The sequence below is a fragment of the Nilaparvata lugens genome, chromosome 14 (genome assembly GCF_014356525.2).
Source record: "Nilaparvata lugens isolate BPH chromosome 14, ASM1435652v1, whole genome shotgun sequence".
Classification (NCBI taxonomy): Eukaryota; Metazoa; Arthropoda; class Insecta; order Hemiptera; family Delphacidae; genus Nilaparvata; species Nilaparvata lugens.
The window spans coordinates 19,878,132-19,903,142 of NC_052517.1; the positions used below are offsets into that span (position 1 = coordinate 19,878,132).

Genomic DNA, 25,011 nt, shown 5'->3' on the forward strand with positions numbered 1-25,011 from the left:
CTAGCAATACAAATAGTAGAAAAAGGCAAATTCGTGGGAGATTATATTATTGATTAAGAATTAAAGTTTAACCGGAGATTTGATCAGAGATTAACTGTGGATCTAAGAACCACCTATGCCCGGTCGCACAATAGCCCGTTAAATTTTAACCATGATTAAAACCAATCAGAGAAGTCTTCTTCTAAAATTAGCTGCTTTTGATTGGTTCTCGTGACATTTAATCATGATTGAAATTTAACAGGCTTTCATGCAACCGGGCCCAACACTATTAAATCAATCGACAGGGAATTCAAAAACATCAAAAATACAAATAGTATGAAATGACAAATTCATGGGAGATTAAAGTTTGGCCGTAGATTTAATCTAAGATTAACTGTAGATCTGAGACCATCTATTACATCAATATTAATAGAAAATTCAAAAACACCAACAATAGAGATAGTAGGAAATTGCAAATTGTTGGGAGATTAAAGTTTAAACGTAGATTTAATCTAAGATTAACTGTAGATCTGAGAACCATCTATTACATCAATATTAATAGAAAATTCAAAAACACCAACAATAGAGATAGTAGGAAATTGCAAATTGTTGGGAGATTAAAGTTTAACCGAAGATTTAATCTAAGATTAACTGTAGATCTGAGAACCATCTATTACATCAATATTAATAGAAAATTCAAAAACACCAACAACAGAGATACTAGGAAATGGCAAATGTCTAGGAGATTATAGTATCAATTGAGAATTATAGTTTAACCGGAGATTTAATCAGAGATTAAATTTAGCACCTTGTTTCGTAGAGTCCACTGCGACCGATGTATCGAACCCATTTGATGACATCGTGATCAGAGTAGTTCAGTTTGGATTCAAAGACTTTAAGGTACCTGACCTTAAATCCTGAGGGTGCGAATGGGACCTAAAATTAAAAAAAGAATAGGATTAAATTAGAAACACTAAGGGTCGGTTTCCGAGCTCGGGATCTAGTTAAGTCCTAGACTTTAAACAGCTGGAGTCAGAAAATTGGCTTTCCGAAACGGGGCGTAGTCGTAGACAAAGTGACGTTTGAATTAAATTTCGTAAAACTAGAAAATTGAACACAACATAAAATAAAGAGAAAATAGTGTAAAGTTTCAGTTATCTTGAATTATTTAGAAATGTTTAATTTCGTCAAGGAAAAACGTTTCCAATTATAGAAATTAGAAAATAAAAACTGCGACTACGCCCCGTTTCGGAAAGCCAATTTTCTGACTCCAGCTGTTTAAAGTCTAGTACTTAACTAGATTCCGAGCTCGGAAACCGACCCTAAGAGAAGATCTGAAATATAAAAAAAAATAATCTATACTATAATAAAGTGAAGAACTGGTTTAAACACACAGGGGATAGGAAATTCATGAATGACGCATCATCACGTCTCAACTACTCAACTGATTAACTTGACATTTTGCATATAGATTCTTAATTTACCGAGGACGGTTATAGGCCTATTTTCAATTCTTCAAGATTTCAGCAGGTCAAGTTTTCAATTAGACCCTCGTGAAGCATGGGTTACCTGCTAGTCTATACTATGATCAAGGAAGTGATTGGCTTATACACGTAGGGGATAGGAAATTCACGGATGACGCATCATCACGTCTCAACTACTCAACTCATTAACTTGACATTTTGCAAATAGATTCTTAATATACCGAGGATGGTTATAGGCCTATCTCCAATTCTTCAAGATTTCAGTAAGTCAAGTTTTCAATCAGACCCTTGCGGAGCACAGGTTACCTGCTAGTCAACAAATAAAAAAGTTATAGAGTAAGACAACTAATGGATTTGACTAATAAGAGCTGGAAAACAAGAAAAAATTATGAAAAATTAGTCAAGTTTTACAGTAAAACTAACCTCAAAACTCATGGAAATCGGGGGTCGAGTCCACTTCTTCTTCGTATCAGTTTCCAAGAGTTCAATCTCCGCTGAAAGCTGAGTTTCTTTCATGCCTGACATCCTTTTGATCCTGGAAAATATAGAAAATTAACAAAATAAATAAACTGGAACAATATTGTCACATATCATTTGAATCCAAAGATTAGATTGGATATACAGATGGAAATAAATTGGAACTTGCATTTGTTCAAAAGCTAATTAATGAATTATTGAACGAAAATCACAATTGAATGCTGTAAATCACCCCGAAGACTTCTGCTACTGCAAATATTGCCAACAGGGTAAACTGCGAGATGGAATTTCGATGAGCGCTACTATTCAAAAATTATTTGTCAGCCCGGGAATCGAACCCAGTACCTCCTAATTGCCGGTCAGGAATGCTTACCCTTACACCAAACTGACAATCTCTGGATAGCAGCGCTCATTTTATACGAAGCCATAGCGGCCAGCCAGTCTACTGATGGAAATTACTGAGATATTGCAATTATTCAAATGCTAATGTATTAATTATTATTATCAAACGAAAGTCCAAATTAAATGCTGTAATTGGTGTAATTTAATTGTTAGTGCTGTAATTTAATTGAAATTAAATGCTGGCATTTAATTTGGATTTTCGTTTAATAATAAAGTAATGTAATCGAAGTAATGTGAGTTGAGACTTACTCATTTAGAAGAAATCTATCTACGGTATTTATTTCTTTTTAGGCTCAACTCACACTTAGGCGACTCAGGTGGAGAAGAGACTGATTGATTGATTGATTGAGTACTTTATTTATGTAGATTACAATATATACTGGCTTATACACTTATATACACTTATAGACTGGACTCTAGTGGAGAGCATGTGTTTCCAAATGGTGACACTCAGACCAGTCGATTCTAGTCTCCGCGACGTCACCATTTCAAAACACATGCTCTCCACTAGAGTCCAGTCTCTTCTCCACCTGAGTCGCCCAAGTGTGAGTTGAGCCTTAGTGTCATGTTTATAGAGCTCTAACCTAATCGGGCGGGAGTTGAAACTGACAAAATATGTAGAATTTAGGTGACATCCATACTCACTTCCAAACAATAGCGTTATCAGCGGCTTTATACTTGGCTTTGCCCTTGAGACAGATCAACTGCACCCCAGCCGTGTTGAGAGGTGTCGGAATCTTGATCTCCATTTTCTGGCCAAAACAGAGATTGCTTGAAGTTGGATTTCAGCACCACCTGAAAATGCACATTTACCATAATTAATCAATCTATCTATATATATATAAAAGCGAAATGGCACTCACTCACTCACTCACTCACTCGCATAACTAAAAATCTACCGGACCAAAAACGTTCAAATTTGGTAGGTATGTTCAGTTGGCCCTTTAGAGGCGCACTAAGAAATCTTTTGGCAATATTTTAACTCTAAGGGTTGTTTTTAAGGGTTTAAAGTTCGTCTTTTAGCATGTATATTCTTCTTCTCCCAATCTCTTAATTATAATTGAAATTTCCATATCCTATGTAACTATAGAACTATAATCTAGATAGAGTGCCTCTTCGAAACAGTTGTAAACTGGCAACTAAATTAATAATTTTGTCAGGTTGGCATTAAGTTGAGTTGACTTTGTTAGGTTGGCACCAAGTTGAAGATTTAAATGCATTTATCGCGGAAAAATAATTGATTGGGCACTGCTACTTCAATCCTGGGAATATTATATTACTAGCCGTCAGGCTCGCTTCGCTCGCCATATCCGTTTAGCCAGACGTTTAGTCTGAACCCCCGACTGGATTGTCCTAACATATGATAAAAATGCTCAAATGAAAAATGCAGGCGAGCGAAGCGAGCCTGCTGATCTCATTCTTGGACGATCCAGTCGGGGGTCCAGGGGGGGAAGCCCCCTGGCTAGACGGATATGGCGAGCGAAGCGAGCCTGACGGCTAGTCAGTCTATAATAATATATTAAAGTAAAGAACTGGCTTATACACGTAGGGGATAGGAAATTCACGAATGACGCATCATCACGTCTCAACTACTCAACTCATTAACTTGACATTCTGCATATAGATTCTTAATTAACCGAGCATGGTTATAGACCTATTTCAAATTCTTAAAGATTTCAGCAGGAGTGAAGTTTTTAATATACAATCATTTTGGTACACACTATAGTGAGGTCCACGTTATAATGGCAGTATCTGATTAACATTGGTGTTGCTATCCTTGTCTATCATTCAACATAAGCAGATAGCGAACGTATCTAATCATAGTGTTTTGTATCAAGTTGAGATGATAGTGTATCATGTTGTGGTTATTCTTGTTCTATAGTGAGGTCCACGTTATAGTGGCAGTATTTGATTGACATTGATGTTGCTATTCTTGTCTATCAGTCGACAAAGCAGATAGCGAACTATCAAATCATAGTGTTGTGTATCAAGTTGAGATGATACTGTATCATATTGTGTTGATACTGTATCATGTTGTGGTTATTATTGTTCTATCGTGAGGTCCACGTTATAATGGCAGTATCTGATTGACATTGGTGTTGCTATCCTTGTCTATCAGTCGACAAAGCAGATAGCGAACTATCAAATCATAGTGTTGTGTATCAAGTTGAGATGATACTGTATCATATTGTGTTGCAATACTGTATCATGTTGTGGTTGTTCTTGTTCTATAGTGAGGTCCACGTTATAATGGCAGTATCTGATTAACATTGGTGTTGCTATCCTTGTCTATCATTCAACAAAGCAGATAGCTCTAGGTGGGCCGTCCACTAGAACCGTTTTCGTCTGAACTAGCATCGGCCGAAAATTACCGAACGCGACTTAACGCTCCCCTGACAAAGAAAGCTATAGATGCTCGTCCATTGCAACAGGTCGTCTCCACCTGATCAATTTTTCGATCCGAATTGAATGGGATTTTCCGGCTCTATCCGGCCGAACTAACTAGTCGAGCTGAGACAACAAAATGTTCCTAACCTAGAATTGTTTCACAGTCTTGTTTTTTGAGGTTGTTCTGTTTTATAAAGTTGTAACTATGGACAATGAAAAGTTGATAAGTTTGGTTCAAGAGCATGTTTCATTGTGGGATATGCGAGACAAAAGATATCATCGTCGTGATGTTCAAAGGAATCTGTAAACAAAGATTGCTTAATAATGAATAACTAATTTAGTGGATATTTGTTTATTCAATTTTCAAAATCTCAATATAATCATTGTTTATGAAAAATGTTGGTGGATATGATAGTAGTTAATTCAATAATTGGCAACTAGACTGACGTAAACGGTTCCAATGAACGACCATATTCGGCCGAATTAACGGCCGGCAGATTCGTCCGATCCAACGGCCGAACGGATCGGTTGAATACGGTTCCAGTGGACGGTTACCCCTATCCTCTACCACCTCCGCACTGTTCCCAAATCGTGATTCAACCATGTAGAAATTTAATTAATCAACACATAATTTTTTGACAAATAAAATATAATTGATCATTTTCAACAAGAATGAACAGTTGATATTACATCAGATACACCGATATCAGCTAATAGAAGGCAGTGCCAAGAAAGAGAATCGGCAACGCTGTTCTCCTATCTTTGAACACAATATTATACAGTATCGCCCTAACATGATACAGTATCATCTTAACTTGATACACAACACCATAATTTGATACAAAACTTCCAAACTTTGAATTAATCCGACAAACCATGGGATGTCTTCTTGTTCTCCTATCTTTGAACACAATATTATACAGTATCACCCTAACATGATACAGTATCATCTTAACTTGACACACAACACCATAATTTGATACAAAACTTCCAAACTTTGAATTAATCCGACAAACCATGGGATGTCTTCTTGTTCTCCTATCTTTGAACACAATATTATACAGTATCACCCTAAAATGATACAGTATCATCTTAACTTGACACACAACACAATAATTTGATACAAAACTTCCAAACTTTGAATTAATCCGACAAACCATGGGATGTCTTCTTGTTCTCCTATCTTTGAACACAATATTATACAGTATCACCCTAACATGATACAGTATCATCTTAACTTGATACAAAACACCATAATTTGATACAAAACTTCCAAACTTTGAATTAATCCGACAAACCATGGGATGTCTTCTTATGCTATCTTTTGATATGATAGAATGAGGACCTCCTAAATACCGGATCTGCGCATAAAAACAAGATGGCCGCCATAGATGGTGGACTAACTTACTGCCATCAGCTAGGTTCCAGCTCTCTATTACAGTTCAAAATCATTTTTAAGAATTTGAATAATGTAATATTATTGTTTATTTATGTATATTTATCTTAATATTGTTTTTGTGATTGGGCACCCGCCGAAAAACCTACAGGTTTGGCAGGACCCTAAATTGTTTTTTTGAAATTGTGAATAAAATTTGATTTGATTTGATTTTGTATTTAGGAGGTCCTGATAGAATCTTCTTCATATGATTACAAAAAAATGATTTATTACATTTATTATTGAAAAATAATCAATGTCAAAATCTAGTTTATTTTGTTACTTTGATTATGAACTTCATAAAAAAATTGGTTAGATATCACCTGAGTAGGTACTGCCTACATCTTGAAAATTCTCGTTTTCTGTTTTACGCAATTGGAAATTGGATGTTATGGATTACCTAATCATGAGTTCTACGTGAGTCTTAACTTGGGCAATAGAGATAAAATAGTTATTTGTGCAACTAGTGCGCAAAGTGACAGTTTGCTGCACCGAAAGAAACGTTTACGCCCGAGCCGTAGGCGAGGGCGGAATGGTTTCTTGAGTGCAGCAGAGGAACTTTGCGCACGTATTTCACATTAAGTTTTTCCTACAGTTACCATTGAATATGAAAAGTGGGTAATTATGGGTAAAATTGCCTGAAATGCATCAAATGTTTTTCTGTGTAATTTTATTATTGATAAAAACCTTAATTTATTGTCAAATTGAATAAAAATGTTGTCCTTGGTTATAATATATAATGAATAATAATTAGCGCGTTGTGCTTGGTTGCACCTCTGCTCACTATAGCAGCCACAGCAGTCACTGTTACCAACTTCATTTTGATTTTGCTGCACTGTTGCTCCATATAACCTACTAAGTATTTTGCGTTGCCACGTTGCAAATCTGGAGTGCAGAAAAATTTTTCCCGCACTAGAGCGGAAAAGTGATTCTTTGCGTTCTGTAATCAGTGCAGCAATGGCCACTTTTCAACGTAACTGTAGGAAAACTTAATTGGCTTAGAAGATGATTCTAAAAACGAGGATGGATCCCCTTGCAGTAAAGGCACCAAATGCCACCATTTGATCAAAGATTTGGGTGATGTATCAGCGAAAAATGTGTATGATTTGAAGAATGGAGCATGGCCCTCATCAGAAGAAACCACAATCAGTGATGGTCAAGAAGAAGACAGTGACCTGACCTATGTAAAGCCCACCTGCTATGTGCGCCAAGGGCGGATAGTGTGTACCCTGGGCCGATTCAACTATGTGCTGAATGTTGGAGACCTGGAGTTACCCGACGAAGTACTTCAAAACTTTGTTGCACTAATCTACAGACGAGTGCAGGAAGGAGACAAGTGTTTTGATATTTCCCTTGTCAATACTGAAACTACAGAGTGCATAATGGAAACGACAACTGTGAAGATTTTAGAAGAAACTGAAAACCCGGATTTGATGCCTCCTGTGACCATAGTGTGCAGCCCTGTCAAACACAAGGAATTACCGCATCGGTGTGGAGAGAAAGCCGAGGAACCGTTAGAGACTGTATTCAAATGTCAATGGAAAGCTACCAAATTATAGTAAAAAATGACAAGAAAATAAAACTATAAAACTATTATACCTTCACTTCCATGCGGGTACGCCCCACCTCACGGACCAACGGAATCACACGGAACGGCAACGAAATGTCTTTGGTAGTGCGGTATCTACAACACAAATCACATTGAAATTAGTGATTTATGATTGGTAATAATCTATAATCTAAATCCTTAATATATAATCAAGGAGAGCACTGGCTTATACAAGAAGTAAGGGATAGGAAATTCATGAATGACGCATCATCACGTCTCAACTACTCAACTCATTAACTTGAAATTTTGCATATAGATTCCTAATTTATCGAGGATGGTTAGAGGCCTATTTTCAATTATTCAAGAATTCAGTAGGTCAAGTCTTCAGTTTGTCATGTTTTCAATTGGACCCTTGCAGAGCATGGGTTACCTACTAGTAACGAGATAGTGATAAAGGAAATAACTGGCTTATTCACGTAGGGGATAGGAAATTGACGAATGACGCATCATCACGTCTCAACTACTTAACACATTAACTTGAAAGTTTGCATACAGATTTTCAATTTACCGAGGATGGTTATAGGCGTATTCTAAATTCTTCAGGATTCCAGTAGATTAAGTCTTTAGCTTGACATGTTTTCAATTAGAGCATGGGTTACCTACTAGTAATAATATTATAAGTAATTATTATTAGTAGAAATTCATACTATGATGAAGGAAAAAATTGGCTCATACACGTATGGGATAGGAATAGGAAAAAATCGCGAATGACGGTCTCAACTACTCAACTGATTAACTTGAAATTTTGCAAATAGATTCCTCATTTACCGAGGATGGTTATAGATATATTTTAAATTATTCAAGAATTCAGTAGGTCAAGTCTTTAGTTTGACATGTTTTCAATTAGACCTTTGCAGAGCACGCTTTATCAATATCGATGTATTTTTTAATATTGTGACTATAAATTCTTGATTCCTGCTAGTACTAAATATTTTAATCTAAAATAATTTGAAAAACCAGTTTGAACCGGTTTCAACCACTAACCTCATCAACTCAAACTCGCCGTCAGGAGGTATGAACCCGATCGAGTGTTCAGTCTCGAATTTGGACAGTTTGACACACTGGTGGAAGTGACAGTCGTCAATGACAACACTGGCTTTGCTGCCTTTGTGTCCGTGATCGCCGCCATCTTGGTTCCTCGATGTGCCCGCCATATTGGTTCCCACCACCAGCTTGTCGTTGATGCCGAACTTGCATTCAGGCATGCCTGACAGGTAGGCCTTCATCACGACACAGCCGGCCACGTGCGCCGACAACACCTGACCTGTTCACATTCATTTTATTCATTCATTCATTCATTCATTCAGAAATGTAATCATTATTTAGAATCACACTCTAGTAAGGTCCACGTTATAATGGCAGTATTTGATTAACATTGGTGTTGCTATCCTTGTCTATCATTCCACAAAGCAGATAGCGAATGTATCAAATCATAGGCTAGAAAAATATAGCTCCGTATCGGATTAGTTGTGTGTCATCATCGTTTTGTATTCAATTAGTTGAGTATCATCATAGTTTTGTATCGTCATCTTTTTGTATCAAATTAGTTATGTGCGTCATCGTTTTGTATCAAATTATTTTATTATGGTTGTGTATCAAGTTGAGATGATACTGTATCATATTGTGTTGATACTGTATCATGTTGTGGTTGTTCATGGAATCTGAAAGTAGTAGAGCTCTTCAGAAACTAGAAGAATGGCTGGCCTCAAATATGTTAGCACTAAATTACAATAAGACTATGCAGATTCCATTCAGGACGGCTCGGGAAGCAGTATTGGATACGAGAGATGGAAACATAGGTTCAGCAAACGAGACAAAGGTACTTGGAGTAATGCTGGACTCTGAACTCTCCTGGCGACCTCATTTAGACCAGCTAAAAAGCAAACTAAACTCAGCAGTATTTGTTCTTAGAACCGTGAAGAAATTGCTGGATGCAGGAACGCTTAGAAGTGTTTAATTTGCTGTGTTCCATTCTCTTCTTTCATACGGTGTTATATTTTGGGGCAATTCAACTCATGCAATACATATATTTAGGATTCAAAAGTGGGCAGTTAGAGTGATGGTGGGTGAATCTATTAGAGCAAGTTGTAGAGATTATTTCAAAGAGTTAAAGATTCTCCCACTACCAGGTGTATATATTTTAGAGGCTCTTTGTTTTATTGATAGGAATAAAGATAGGTTCAATACAGGAGAGTTGTTCCACTCATACAATACCAGATATAGACAAAACCTCAGAGACGACATTCATCGAACTGGTATGTATGAGAGGGGGGTAAAGAGTGCAGGAATTCGGCTTTATAATTCATTGCCAACACGCATAAAATTTCTTACAGGTGAAAAGTTCAGAATTAAGGTGAGGGAGGAGTTGTTCCTGGTTTGTCCTTATTCCAGTCAGGAATTCTTTTTGCATTATAGAATTCAAAGATTGACGACTTAGATTATAATTGACAAATCCTTATACCTCTTTTATAGGTGGTCAGTGGGATGAAAAAAATTGTTCTATAGTGAGGTCCAAGTTATAATGACAGAATATTTGATTAACATTGTTGTTGCTATCCTTGTCTATCATTCCACAAAGCAAATATTGAATGTATCAAATCATAGTGTTGTGTATCAGCGAGAAGTATAATTAAGATACTAAGATAATAAATTTACCTTGTGGAGACATTAGCAAGTTGACATTCTCTAGTACATCAAGAAATAGTTCATTTCTGCGATATTTAATTCCCTCTCTCCTCCAGCCTATCTGTCCTGTCACCTATAAAAAATCAAACAAATATTATTTTTTCAATTATAGAAACCTATCAATAGAATCTATATATAAAAGCGAAATGGCACTCACTGACTGACTGACTGACTGACTGACTGACTCACTCGCAGAACTAAAAATCTACCGGACCAAAAACGTTCAAATTTGGTAGGTATGTTCAGTTGGCCCTTAAGAGGCGCACTAAGAAATCTTTTGGCAATATTTTAACTCTAAGGGTGGTTTTTAAGGGTTTAAAGTTCGTCTAATAGCATGTATATTCTTCTTATTCTCTTAATTATAATTGAAAAAGGCCATACCAAATGTTAATATAGAACTATAATCTAGAGAGAGTACCTCTTCGAAACAGTTGTTAACTGGTAACTAAATTAATAATTTTGTCAGGTTGGCATTAAGTTGAGTTAACTTTGTTAGGTTGGTACCAAGTTGAAGATTTAAATGCATTTATCGCGGAAAAATTGATTGGGCACTGCTACTTCAATCAGAGCTGATCCTGATATTATATAATATTACTAGCCGTCAGGCTCGCTTCGCTCGCCATATCCGTTTAGCCAGACGTTTAGTCTGGACCCCCGACTGGATCGTCCTAACATATGATAAAAATGCTCAAATGAAAAATGCAGGCGAGCGAAGCGAGCCTGCTGATCTCATTCTTGGACGATCCACTCGGGGGTCCAGGGGGCGGAGCCCCCTGGCTAGACGGATATGGCGAGCGAAGCGAGCCTGACTACTAGTATAACTATATTAACAGTTATATAATTCAAATAATACAAGAAAGAGAAAAAAAATTCCAAGAGGAAATTGATTGTATTAATGGAGATAATACTTCAAAATAAAATTTTTTTTTGAAGGTTTACCTGAGCAGTTATTTGTGCCTGTTCCTCCTTGCTTTGAGATTTGACTCCTTGTTGAGTAATAAATGTCTTCAAGACGCCGGTATCCGAATTTTGAGGATAGCCGAAGTCTAGGATTTCTGGAAAATATGAAGAAGAACTATCAAAAATACTGATAGAAATAGACTTTTTTCATAATGGGCTATTAAATATACTTACTTATACTAGTAGTTCTGTGAACAGTAGACCTCACGCAGTATTCTCATCCACAAGTACCTGATTGAAACTATAGACCCTATGGAAATACAGCAATAGACTGGCTTCTCCACACATCTGTGTAATCACTTGTCAGCTGATTTAAGATGAATAATTCTATAGTCTGATTTTTACTCTAATATTGGCGTATGAAGGAGGCTCCTTTTTCCTCTTCTATTATCCATGAAATGCAAAATTTCCAAAAACCTTGTATATACGTCGACGAGCAATTAAAAAAGGAACATACCTGTCAAATTTCATGAAAATCTATTAGGTACCGCGTTTCGCCGTAAATGCGCAACATTTAAACATTAAGAGAAATGCCAAACCGTCGACTTGAATCTTAGACCTCACTTCGCTCGGTCAACAAGATGCGCCAGAGAAATTTACTTATTTGAAAGGCCAATAAGAACAAAAGTAATTTAGAAAATCGCGTTCAGTCAATTCTTGAACAACAGCCAATTTATAGGGATGAAGTTGAAGGTCTTCATGGAAAATTCGTCGAATAGTGGATTCAGAAATTGTCATAGCAGCTGTGTGTTTGCGAGCCGCCGAACGCCGGGGAGAACGCACAACTGACTGCCTCACTCTTTCGATATTTTCTGGAGTTCTGATGGTTCGTTGAAGTCCATTTCTGAGTTTTGCGACACTTCCACACTCCTGAAATGAGTTAACCCCTTGACAGAATCGAATTACGGCCAGGAAAGAATTTCAAATCGAGCGCGGAAGGTGATCGACCATTAGAAAAGAAGCTCTCAACTGCGAAGGCCCGCTGCTCTCTAGACCGGAGAATGATGGCTAATTACTAATTAATTATTTTTGTGAAAATTTAGTTAGACTGTAAATATTGAAACTATTTATTCTTCATTCCACTCTTTACTGTTTTTCATTTTTCTAAAAATAACCTTTCTTATTATTATCCTTAATAGAACATTAATATTTATTTACTAATTCCATAATTTTGTTTGTTTGTATTATACATTTTTACTAATTTTATTATAAAAAACTTTAATCCCATATCAGTGAATGAAGTTTGTAAATAGTAATTATTACACGCAATAAGCAACTAATTACTTATACCCCAACACATATAATATATAGTGGGGTGTATATTTATTCATTGAAATTATCATTTATTCATTGTTGAAACACCGCTGATTTATGTAGTTATATTACAATACTATATTATTAATAGTCTAATGTTGCATTCAATCTTCATTGTAATTAATAAGTTTTCATAATATGTGAAATTTGTTGCATAATTGGCTGTTGTACTGTAATTTATTGTAGATTCGTTTATGAACCAGAATGTATTGTAACTTACTTGAATAAATTTGAAATTTGAAATTTGTAACTTACTTGAGGGAGGATAAATTTGAGAACTTCCCCCTCCAGATGCGCCCCCTCCTACCCCTGTACACGACCAATTCAACGCGCGGGGATTTTTTCAAATAAGTGAGTTTCTCTGGCGCACATTGTACAAGGTGTCCCACAAAAGGTGTAACAGCCGAAGACCGTTACACCTTTGTAACGAATGATTCTACATGAATATTACAATAATTGACCGAGCGAAGTGAGGTCTAAGATTCAAGTCGACGGTTTGGCATTTCTCTTAATGTTTGAATATGTAAATGTTTATATGTTGCGCATTTACGGTGAAACGCGGTAATAGATTTTCATGAAATTTTACAGGTGTGTTCCTTGTTAAATTGCGCGTCGACGTATATACAAGGTTTTTGGAAATTTTGCATTTCAAGGATAATATAAAGGAAAAAGGAGCCTCCTTCATACGCCAATATTAAAATCAGACTACAGAATTATTCATCATAAATCAGCTTATATAGTGGACTATAATCATAGAGAAACGATAGCATAAGTAGATATCCCATGGTATAGGGCGTTTATGTCGCAACTTTTACTGTTATCTCAAGCCGATAGTTCACGTAGTTCTTTCCCATGCAGCTGTGTGACGAAGGTAGTCTCTCAAATTGTGCCGTTCATACACTCTCACCCCAACAAAACAGTAATAGTTGATAATAATCGACAGTAATCGGCTTGAGATAACAGTAAAAGTTGCGACATAAGTTCCCTATACCATAGGATTATGCTATTGTTTCTCTATGCTATAATATTACCCGTTCAAAAACATTGTACATCTTGAAAATGTATTTTTCCATCAACGTTGTAGACAGTTGACTATTATAATACTACCCGTTCAAAAACATCGAACATCTTGAAAATGTATCTTTCTATCAACGTTAGTAGACAGTTGACTATAATACTACCCGTTCAAAAACATCGAACATCTTGAAAATTATATTTTTCCATCAACGTTGTAGACAGTTGCAGCCAGACCTGATAACAGCGCTCACACTCACATTCCGGGACGACACGTCACGGTACGATAGGACAGAAAGCTCTATGTTTATTTAGGATTTTTTCTAGACATTTTAAATTGATAAATTATTTATTAATTTTTGAGAAAACATAACAACAGGTCAATGTAACTAACTGAGAGCGAGGTCTACTGTTCACAGAACTACTAGTATAATGTAGATTCTACATTAAATTTGCAACAAAAAATGATCTTATATCGGTCTTAATTTTCAAGATTTATCGATTTTTCGGAAAACCTCAATAACCAGAAAACCAACAGTCAAAATAGAGCCGACTCACCATCTAGTAGCTCGTAGATGAGTACAAAGTTGTTCTTGATATTATCCTCTGATACTTTCCCAAAATAAGATTGCATGACGTCGATTATCTTCAGCAGGAATTCGAAAACCATAGCAGCGTTCACATTCTGCTTGGTGACCGCTGCTATCCAGATATTTGCTCGCTGAAAAACAAACATTTTAAAATATATTCATTGGTTCAACACAAATTAGTTTGGAAGTTTTGTATCAAATTATGGTGTTGTGTATCAAGTTGAGATAATACTGTATCATATTTTGGTGATACTTTTTGTGCAGTTGAGAAGTTGATATTGTGGTAATTATTCATATTAAATCAATTACTGTGGTGATACTGTATCATATTGTGTTGATACTGTATCATATTGTGTTGATATGCCACGGTAAAGGACTGTTATGTAGCAAATGTGAGTGTTAACTGAAGCCGATAGTCCTAGTAGTTGTTTTTGGTGAAGCTATGTGACGCTGGTAGTCTCTCATACTTTGCCCTTCTTACACTCTCACACTCCCAACAACACACTAATAATAGACAGTGTATAGGGTGTCTATGTTGCAAATGTGAGTGTTAACTGAAGCCGATAGTCCTAGTAGTTGTTTTTGGTGAAGCTATGTGACGCTGGTAGTCTCTCATACTGTGCCCTTCTTACACTCTCACACTCCCAACAACACACTAATAATAGACAGTAGTTGACAGTAATCGGCTTGAGTTAACAAGAAATCAGCTTGAAATTTGTAACATAAACGACCTATACCATGGGATAACTTATTATGCTATATTTTCTCTATGGTATCACCATAAATTATACAGTATCAACACAAAAACACTTTACTTACATGGGTTACTTTTGTACAAATTAATAAAAACAATATAAAAACCTTGTAGTACCCTTTATTATTAAAAACTTTCAACTTGAAAATGACCTAAGTTAGGGTCGAAACCATAGCCACCTCTAATACAACGCCGCGGTCTACGATATTGCAACGTCGCGCAGTGTAGGCCTAGAATATAATACATGATTGGTGAAAAAGATCAGCTGGTATTTTTTCAAATCATTTTCATCAATCATGTATTATATTCTAGGCCTACACTGCGACGTTGCAATATCGTAGACCGCGGCCTTGTATTAGAGGTGGCTATGGTCGAAACTAGTCGATGAAATATTTTAATGTTTTTAATAACTAGTAGTTCTGTGAGCAGTAGACCTCACGCAGTATTCTCATCCACAAGTACCTGATTGAAACTGTAGACCTTATGGAAATACAGCAATAGACTGGCTTTTCCACACATCGGTGTAATCACTTGTCAGCTGATTTATGATGAATAATACTATAGCCTAGTCTGATTTTTACTCTAATATTGGCGTATGAAGGAGGCTCCATTTTCCTTTCATATTATCCTTGAAATGCAAAATTTCCAAAAATCTTGTAGATACGTCGACGCGCAATTAAAAAAGGAACATACCTGTCAAATTTCATGAAAATCTATTATGTACCGCGTTTCGCCGTAAATGCACAACATATAAACATTTAAACATTCAAACATTAAGAGAAATTAATGCCAAACCGTCGACTTGAATCTTAGACCTCACTTCGCTCGGTCAATTAATTAGTATCAACACAATATGATACAGTATCATTATCATCTCAACTTGATACACAAGACCTTAATAATTTGATAAAAACTTCCAATCTTTGAATTCTACAAATCATGGGATATCTTTTTATAGGCTACTAATCTTTAAACATTATTAACTCAAAATTTCTAGCTCATATATATATTTTTGGACAGAAATTGAACTCTAATTTTTCACAGTAAGAACATAACCTATTTTTCGGACATGTTATTATTTATCAAAATTTGGGAACAGAATAGTTTTGGGCTATTCCTGTTGTTCTTTCCGAATCATATGATTTGTTGACCGAGCGAAGTGAGGTCTGAGATTCATTTCGACGGTTTGGCATTTCTCTTAATGTTTAAATGTTTATATGTTGCGCATTTACGGCGAAACGCGGTAATAGATTTTTATAAAATTTGACAGGTATGTTCCTTATTTAATTGCGCGTCGACATATAGGCCTATACAAGGTTTTTGGAAATTTTGCATTTCAAGGATAATATAAAAGGAAAAAGGAACCTCCTTCATACGCCAATATTAGAGTAAAAATCAGACTATGGAATTATTCATCATAAATCAGCTGACAAGTGATTACACAGATGTGTGGAGAAGCCAGACTATTGCTGTATTTCCATAAGGTCTATAGTTTCAATCAGGCACTTGTGGATGAGAATACTGCGTGAGGTCTACTGTTCACAGAACTACTAGTAATTGTATCAACAAATAAATAAATACTATATTTTTTCTATGCTACAGCTGACTTAGCTAGAGTTGGCAAAGTCGCTAGAGCTTAAGCTGGAGTATAGGAAGTTTAGTAGGGTGGTACGTGATAAACTCATCAGCTACCCTCTATACTCACTGAGAGATGATGAAACCAGTGGACTTGTGCAACAGTTTGAGGCTGTTTCATAATTTAGAATTGCAGTCTTCTACAGAACCACATGAAACGAATAATCTGCAGTTATTTGTGTTTCAATTGTTTTAAACTTTCACGAAGTCTGTCTGGCGACTGCCGGTCATGACTTAAATAATAGCATAGAGAAACAATAGCGTAAGTAGATATCCCATGGTATAGGGCGTTTATGTCGCAACTTTTACTGTTATCTCAAGCCGATTACTGTCGATTTTTACTGTTTTGTTGGGGTGAGAGTGTATGAACGGCACAGTATGAGAGACTACGAGCGTCACACAGCTTCACTGGAAAGAACTACGTGGACTATCAGCTTGAGATAACAGTAAAAGTTGCGACATAATGGCCCTATACCATGGGATATCTACTTATGCTATTGTTTCTCTATGATATTAGCTTACTGACCTTAATAATAGTTTACTGACCTTGATAATAGTTTACTGACCTTAATAATAGTTACTGATTGAATGAAAAAGACTAAGAAATTGTCAAAAAACCACTGATTTATATCTGTGTATATCACTATATATTTATGATTTATATTACTGTTTATCAGAGATTGACAATGGTGTAATAACCGAAACCGGTCTTTCTAATTATCAATAAATCAGTGGTTTTTTTTTGACAATTTCTTAGTCTTTTTCATTCAATATGAATAATTACCACAATATCAACTTCTCAACTACACAAAAAAAAAATAGTTACTGACCTTGATATTAGTTTTGCTACTAACCTTAATATGGAAGAAAGAAGTGCGAGCTATGTTGGTGACGGGTGACCTGACCTGTTGCCTGGCGTGGATCACGTTCACCCTAAACGCATCCACTGCGTTCCTGCCTATATCATCCCTATAGACCCGTGATATCAACACTTCACCCTTATGGTTGTACACAAACAACCCTCCAATCATCGTGAATTCCTGTTCAAAAATCGAGAAAAAAAAACAAATTAAACCTGAGGAAATTAAAACAATTTCATAAAAATTGGAATCTAATCATGATGAAATCCTATCGCACCTTGGGAGGAAGACTTCCAACTCGAAAATTGTCAATTTTGAGCTAAGGGAGTTTAGTGAACTGGCCGTATCCAGTTATCAGGGCAATCAACTGCTTGACCTGGGGCCTTTTTCATAAAAGTTACAAGTCCTGTAATACAGGAGAATCGCTATTCCAATTACATGATCAATATAGCCAATAAAATCAGCTGTTCCTGTATTACAGGACTTCTAAATTTTTATGAAACAGGCCCCTGACCTCTACTACCCAGACTCACCAGCCAGCTGGTGAAGCAAGGGCTTTTGCCAAGTGCTTGACCAGGGTGACCTTGCCATTACTGGGCCTTACGACTGTCATACTTCAGCCGGGACTGACAATTGAACGTGCCCATACCGTGATAACACGGGAGTGACCTGTTCAAAAACTTTTGCCTACAAACGGGGTTTGAACCTGAGATCTCCAGGCTGCTACGCAGGCACACTATCCACTAGACCACAGATCACTCCTTCACTATAAAATTAACCTAAAAGTATTTAAACATCGTACGATAAAATTGTACGTAGTGTATAAAATTGAAGAGATTACAGTATCCAGTTATCAGGGCAATCAACTGCTTGACCTGGGGCCTGTTTCATAAAAGTTACAAGTCCTGTAATACAGGAGAATCACTATTCCAATTACATGCTCAATATAGCCAATAAAATCAGCTGTTCCTGTATTACAGGACTTCTAAATTAAAAATTTAAAGTGAAAATTTTTTAAAAATTAAAAGTGAAAGATGCCCTGTAGGTTTGTTACATTATATCTAATATCAAACTCTGTGGTTAGATTCAGTGAAATTAGCTGTACCGTAGCTCAACTAACTTATTATTTTAAAAATGTTGGTTTGTTAGATCGATGTTAATTAACTTTTATTTTATTAGTATACCAGAACTAAAAAGAATTACTAAATTTTAAAATTGAGAATTTTCATTGATTGCAATGTTTCTTTTCATTCAATTCCAAATCAACTGTAAAATATAATAGGCATTATCAAGTGAACATTTGAATTTTTCTTGTTGAAAAAATTAATGTAAGTCTACATTACTTTTATTCAGTTATACTTTCATTCAACGATTCAACTGTTTAAAGCTTTCAATTTCCTTTATTGATAGTACAACCTAATCAGGATGTATCTTGTTAACGTAGGCAATGAAACAACAGTAGATTTTGCCTACTGAAATAAAGCTTGAAACTTATTTCAAGCTTTGTTAAATGAATTTTAAATTATAAACCCTACTAAAGTGATGGAGAATATTAATTTATTAATCGGGAGGCTACAATGAATATTATTCCTATTTAACTGAAATCAAAAGAAGACAAGATTCAACAAGTGGTAGCGTATTTTACAGGAAAGTTTTTGACAAAAATAAAATTTGGGGGTTATAAAATTGAAACTTGAAGATGAAATAATAATGTTGATGAAATTTAAATAGAATAGGAGTTAATGTGCACTTATTTAACAGGAAAATACACAATTTATATACGAAAAAACGAAATTAAAACTTTTAGAACTGTACCATAGCCTCAAACTTTGGAACAAGTCAACTTACCGGTTTTAAATTACCAGTTCAACTGATCATTTCTGGCTTGAAATGAATAAATATCAGAGTATAAACTCTGGATATTGGAACAAATATTTTTTTTATCAAAACTACGCCCACAGATAAAGGAAATCACTAAGTTTTTAGTTGAAAATCCTAAATTTCATTGGAGCTTATGGGCGACAGCAAAACACAAACGAAAGCAGAAAAGTTTATCAGTGCTTTCTTGAGCTTCCTCGTTCTAAATAATGCCACTGCTATTTGTATCTGAGAGGATGGAGAATGTGTCAAAGTGGGACAACGACAGTGTACCTTTAGAACTCCGTCAAGCTGGTACGACGACTTTTTAATACCGTCAAACTGAGACGACAAATACGTTAATAACATTTTTGTCTATCTACCAACACTTGTGAAAATGATGGCGTCATAAACAAAACACTATTAACCAGTAGTTCTGTAAATAGTAGACTTCACGCAGTATTCTCATCCACAAGTACCTGATTGAAACTATAGACCTTATGGGAATACAGCAATAGACTGGCTTCTCTACACATCTGTGTAATCACTTGTCAGCTAATTTATGATGAACTAGCTGTACCCTGCCACGCTTCGCAGTGGCACATTGTGATTGAATGTTTATTTTTTTTTTCTGTGGCCCCCACTATATATAAAAAATGTGTTGGGAAACCACAAATATTATGCTTGTTAAATAAATTATGAACATCTGTGTTATGTGAGCTGTTAAATCTGGTTTATTGTGCAATTACAAAACTAAAAGGAAAAATAATGTTTATGTGAGAAATAAAATGAAAAAAAGCAAAATTTTTAGAAAAAAGAAATTAAAATGAGTAAATGAATACCTATATATAAAATAGAAAATTATTGATGGAAAAAAATTAGATTCTAAAAGAAAAAAATATTTGAGAATAGTCTCTTAAAATATGTAATCCCTTCATTTTGTTTATATGATAAAATAACCAGCTGACTACTAAAATATTAGCCTACTTTGTATTTTAGCATGCAACACAGCCCAGATCGTATTATCAACAACACTGTTGTCAAATGCCGGTATGTTAGTAGAAAAGAGATAAGAATTTTTTTTTATTTCTTGTTGTTTTATGATAGAAGGAAACATAGCATGAATATGAAATAGAAATAAGATATTGAAACTATAAGATAAGCCGATCAGCTTATGAACTAAGGTTTGGAGGATTATGAAACATTGACAATTGAGAATTATGAATACACAAATGCAAGAATAAAAGCCTCAATAATTATTATTCATTACAAGATTGATTTACATCGATAAGATTATACTCACACTATCGACTGAATCGCCAATTGATTGTAGCACGGTACCGGTATCGATCCATTCACTGATTGAAATTACTACAATATTAACACAAGTAACACGATTATTTGCACTGAAACACGAATTTATTATCGAAAAAAAAGCATCGGTATGCTTTCTTTGTTCTGAATTGCGAAAGTAATTGAAATCCAATAATTGTACCGGAAAACATACGGTAATCAAGAGTGTAGTTTACCGGTACTCTATATCTCACGAACCTGTTGAAGCTGCGTTTTGAAACATGCGCGCTATCTAGCGGTCAGATTTTGCACTTTGATTGCAGCAGCGCTCAGCTCAAATCTGGCCAAAAATGGCCAAAGTTTCACCCCCTCCCCCCGGGCCACCCTGCGAGCCCGGTCAATTTTTTTTTTTAATCGACTTATTTTCGCGAGCTGACCCCGAATGTGAAGTCAAAAATCGGAAAAATCCATAAACAAAAAAGTTAAAAATTTTCGGGCGAGCGTAGCGCCCCTGAAAATTGTAAAAAGTAGATAAAAACCATCCTTGATGCAGATTTTATATCATGTTAAAATTTCAACTCAATCGGTCCAGTACTTTTGGAGTTTTTGCATTACACACAAACCAACATAACATTTTTATATATATAGATAAAGATAATAAAATTCTAGTCTGTTTTTTACTCTAATATTGGCGTATGAAGGAGGCACCTTTTTCCTTTTATATTATCCTTGGAATGCAAAATTTCCAAAAACCTTGTATATACGTCAACGCACAATTAATAAAGGAACATACCTGTCAAATTTCATGAAAATCTATTACCGCGTATCGCCTTAAATGCGCAACATAATAAGCATTCAAACATTAAGAGAAATGCCAAAACGTAGACTTGAATCTTAGACCGCACTTCGCTCGGTCAATTAAAACATGTTTTTGATTAAGATATATTAGGTTTTTGGTGCAGTGTGGTATCCAACCCAGGATTCAAACAACAAAATACACTATTTCATGCCTATAGTGAGGTTCACGTTATAATGGCAGTGTTTGATTAGCAATGGTTTTGCTATCCTTGTCTATCATTCAACAGAGCAGATAGCGCTATCTCTTTCTCACTTTGCCAGATCGTCTTTTAACAATGTAGAATTCATGATTAATAAACAAAATATTTTCATCTTAATTATAAAAATAATTTGTGGAATTAATGAAAAATATAATTTATTGCTAACTAAAATATAGACTACTCAATGATTTTAAACGAGAATGAACAGTTGATATTACATCATAAACCTGTATCAGCTACCGTCTATAGAAGGTATGTACAAGACAGAGGATCGGCAACGTTGTTCTCCTATCTTTCTCCACTGCCATTATAACGTGGACATCACTATAACTAAAAGGCCAAAATCTGAGTTAAGTCGTCATCCTGAAACCCCTGAACACTGTAATAAACCTTGACCCTCAAGCATTTGGTCTCTCTCAAATACACCAAATTCCAACTGCTTCACCCATGCTTGATAAGTGTTAGATGACAACAGAATGAAAATTACTACAATCTCTTGGTAAATTTCCATTTAATAGTACCGATCTTTGGTAGAATACTTATCAATTTCAATAATTTATTATTCTACTCGACTACACTAATTAAATATTATTTGGTAACTTAAAATAGACATACAGCAGTTCCTACACAATAAGAAAAATACAAAAATTTCAAATATCTCTACTTAAAATGAGCAGCACAAGATTAAACAAATAACGCAGAAAATACACTAAAATCGATTATTCACAATAAATCGAATACAGTGTTCAGTCATAGATGTAGCTTACTAAATATTAAGCATGCTTCAGATACATATTTTCAAAATGTATGAAACTAGTACACTACAATATGATTGTATTTACAAACATCAATTTTCATTTCAATGACTGCAATTGATATAATTTTTCCTATTACAATATTTTTGTGTTTCATACTCAGTTGATATAAATACAACTGAAATGTATTCTTGTACATAGATTTCTATAATTGTGCTCATCAAATGATAACAACATCGATAAACAATTGAAACAATGTATTTATAATACAAAAACACACACACATTCCTTCAGAAACTATTTTTTTTTAAATCTACAAAACAAACATTTTTGACATTTTCCAATCTTACAGTGTGACTCACTTAATTTACTGTCAGTATTCCTTATGGGATAACATCGCTGCTACCCATTCAATTAATACTGACAGTATAGATTGAATCTGACAAACAAATCACACTTTAATGCATATATGACTAGCTTAGAAAATATTAAAACTACAAAACAATAATAATTTATTGGAGAACTAAGACTAGGAGGTTTTTGAAAACTGGATTAAAATGTCTTTAAAAATATACACACAACAAAGCTGTGAAGTGAATAAATTATTCCTACACTGGACACCATTTTTAAAATTGAAATATCCAAAAAGTTTAGTTTCGATCAGTTATTGCTAAAATAACTAAAAAATAGAATGTATGACACATTAGTGATAGTATCTAAGAATGTAAATGAAAATATAAATCACAGTATTCAATATAAATACTCTTCATTTATTTTCAAGTCACTTGAAAATGGCATTAGGTTAGGTTAGGTTAGGTTAGGTCTGAAACATGTTGTGACAATATAATTTAAAAGTGTAATGAGATTTATATTTTTATTTATATTAAAAGTAGCCCTAAAGAGAAAAGACAATATCTGAGAATTGTTTGAGCATTTCTTATTCCATTAGTAACTCATTGATAAAGGTTCAAACAATTTTTCCATTTGCTCCAATTTCAAAAATAAAAGCTTTTGAACTAGAATAATTCGACGAGTTTCACCTCAAACTGTGGACATTAGTTAAATAAAAAGCGTTAATGTTATATTTAAAAGGAATTCTCACAGTTTAAAGTGTGTATCTCACTAGTGACTGATATGGCAACATAAAAACTATCCTAATTTATCGTAAATTAAAAACACCAGACCTGAGCCAGCCAGGTCACTCGATATTATTATTATTATTTATCGTAAAATATTCACAGGGAAAAAACATAAAATTTCCACACAAATAATGTGAAAATTCAACATAATCAATTGCACCATTTTCGATTGATGTAAGGTGTTCAGAAAAATCAACATAAATTGGAAGAAAAATGGGAGGAAAAACTAAAAATTGAAACTCAATGAAAATTCAAGATTTCAACATTGATAGAATAGGAAGCATTGGAGCTATAAGGAATTCTGAAAATTTGAAGATAATCTCACTAAAGTATATAAAAAAATAGAACAGAAAAATAATGATCTAAACAAAGATGAGGAAGAAAGGGTCGAATAAACACAACAAATACTGGAAACGAATGGCTCCATGCTAGGTATCTCAGAAAACACCTAAAGCTGAGTTTTCCTTTGTGTTTAAATGCCATCGTCGACCACGACAGGGTGAGGATCTCACATTGGGTAGATTTCAATTTGTCTAAATAACCTAAAAGATTATGTTTTAATAGGAGAGGTTGAGCTTATACATTTTAATACTTTTAAATGGCAATATGTTGATATCATTAGAAATGTTTGAATATTGAATAATAAACACAAACAATGAAAAGTTATTTGATCAGCTGTTTTAGCACACTTGAAATTTGTACAATATGAATGCCAACAATGCTTGTCGTCATCGTCGACTGTGGAAATTTACGCATAAACGAAAATGCATCTAAAGGTACAATTTCCTTTATGTGTAAATTTCCGCAGTAAACGACTTAGACCAGCTATAGAATAGACACGGCCCATTGTATATTCATACTGAAAGTCGATGAAGCCAACATCTACTGCCATATCACCATATCGTGACGTCAGCATCGGATATAAAACTTTACTGCATAGTTTGTTTACATTGTTTTCTATCCGATGCTGACGTCACGATATGGTGATATGGCAGTAGATGTTGGCTTCAGAGGCTAGACTTCCCAGCGTGTCTATTCTATAACTGGTCTAAGATCGACGACGGCAAGCATTGTTGACATTCATATTGTCCAAATTTCAAGTGTGCTAAAACAGCTGATCAAATAACTTTTCATTATTTGTCTTTATTATTAAAGAATTAAACATTTCTAATAATATCAACATCTTGCAATTTAAAAGTATTAAAATGTATAAGCTCAACCTGCCCCATTAAAACATAATTGAACATAATGTTTTAGGTTATGTAGACAAATTGAAATCTACTGGGAAAGAAAATGCAGTAGACAAGGATGAGGTGGTTTGGG

The 25,011-nt window shown here is 34.9% G+C and overlaps 1 pseudogene; it reads right to left on the reverse strand.

The window, feature by feature from the left end:
- Positions 1-279: 279 nt before the first annotated feature.
- LOC111048914 lies at positions 280-19,639 on the reverse strand (annotated as a pseudogene).
- Between the last annotated feature and the right edge of the window lie 5,372 nt (positions 19,640-25,011).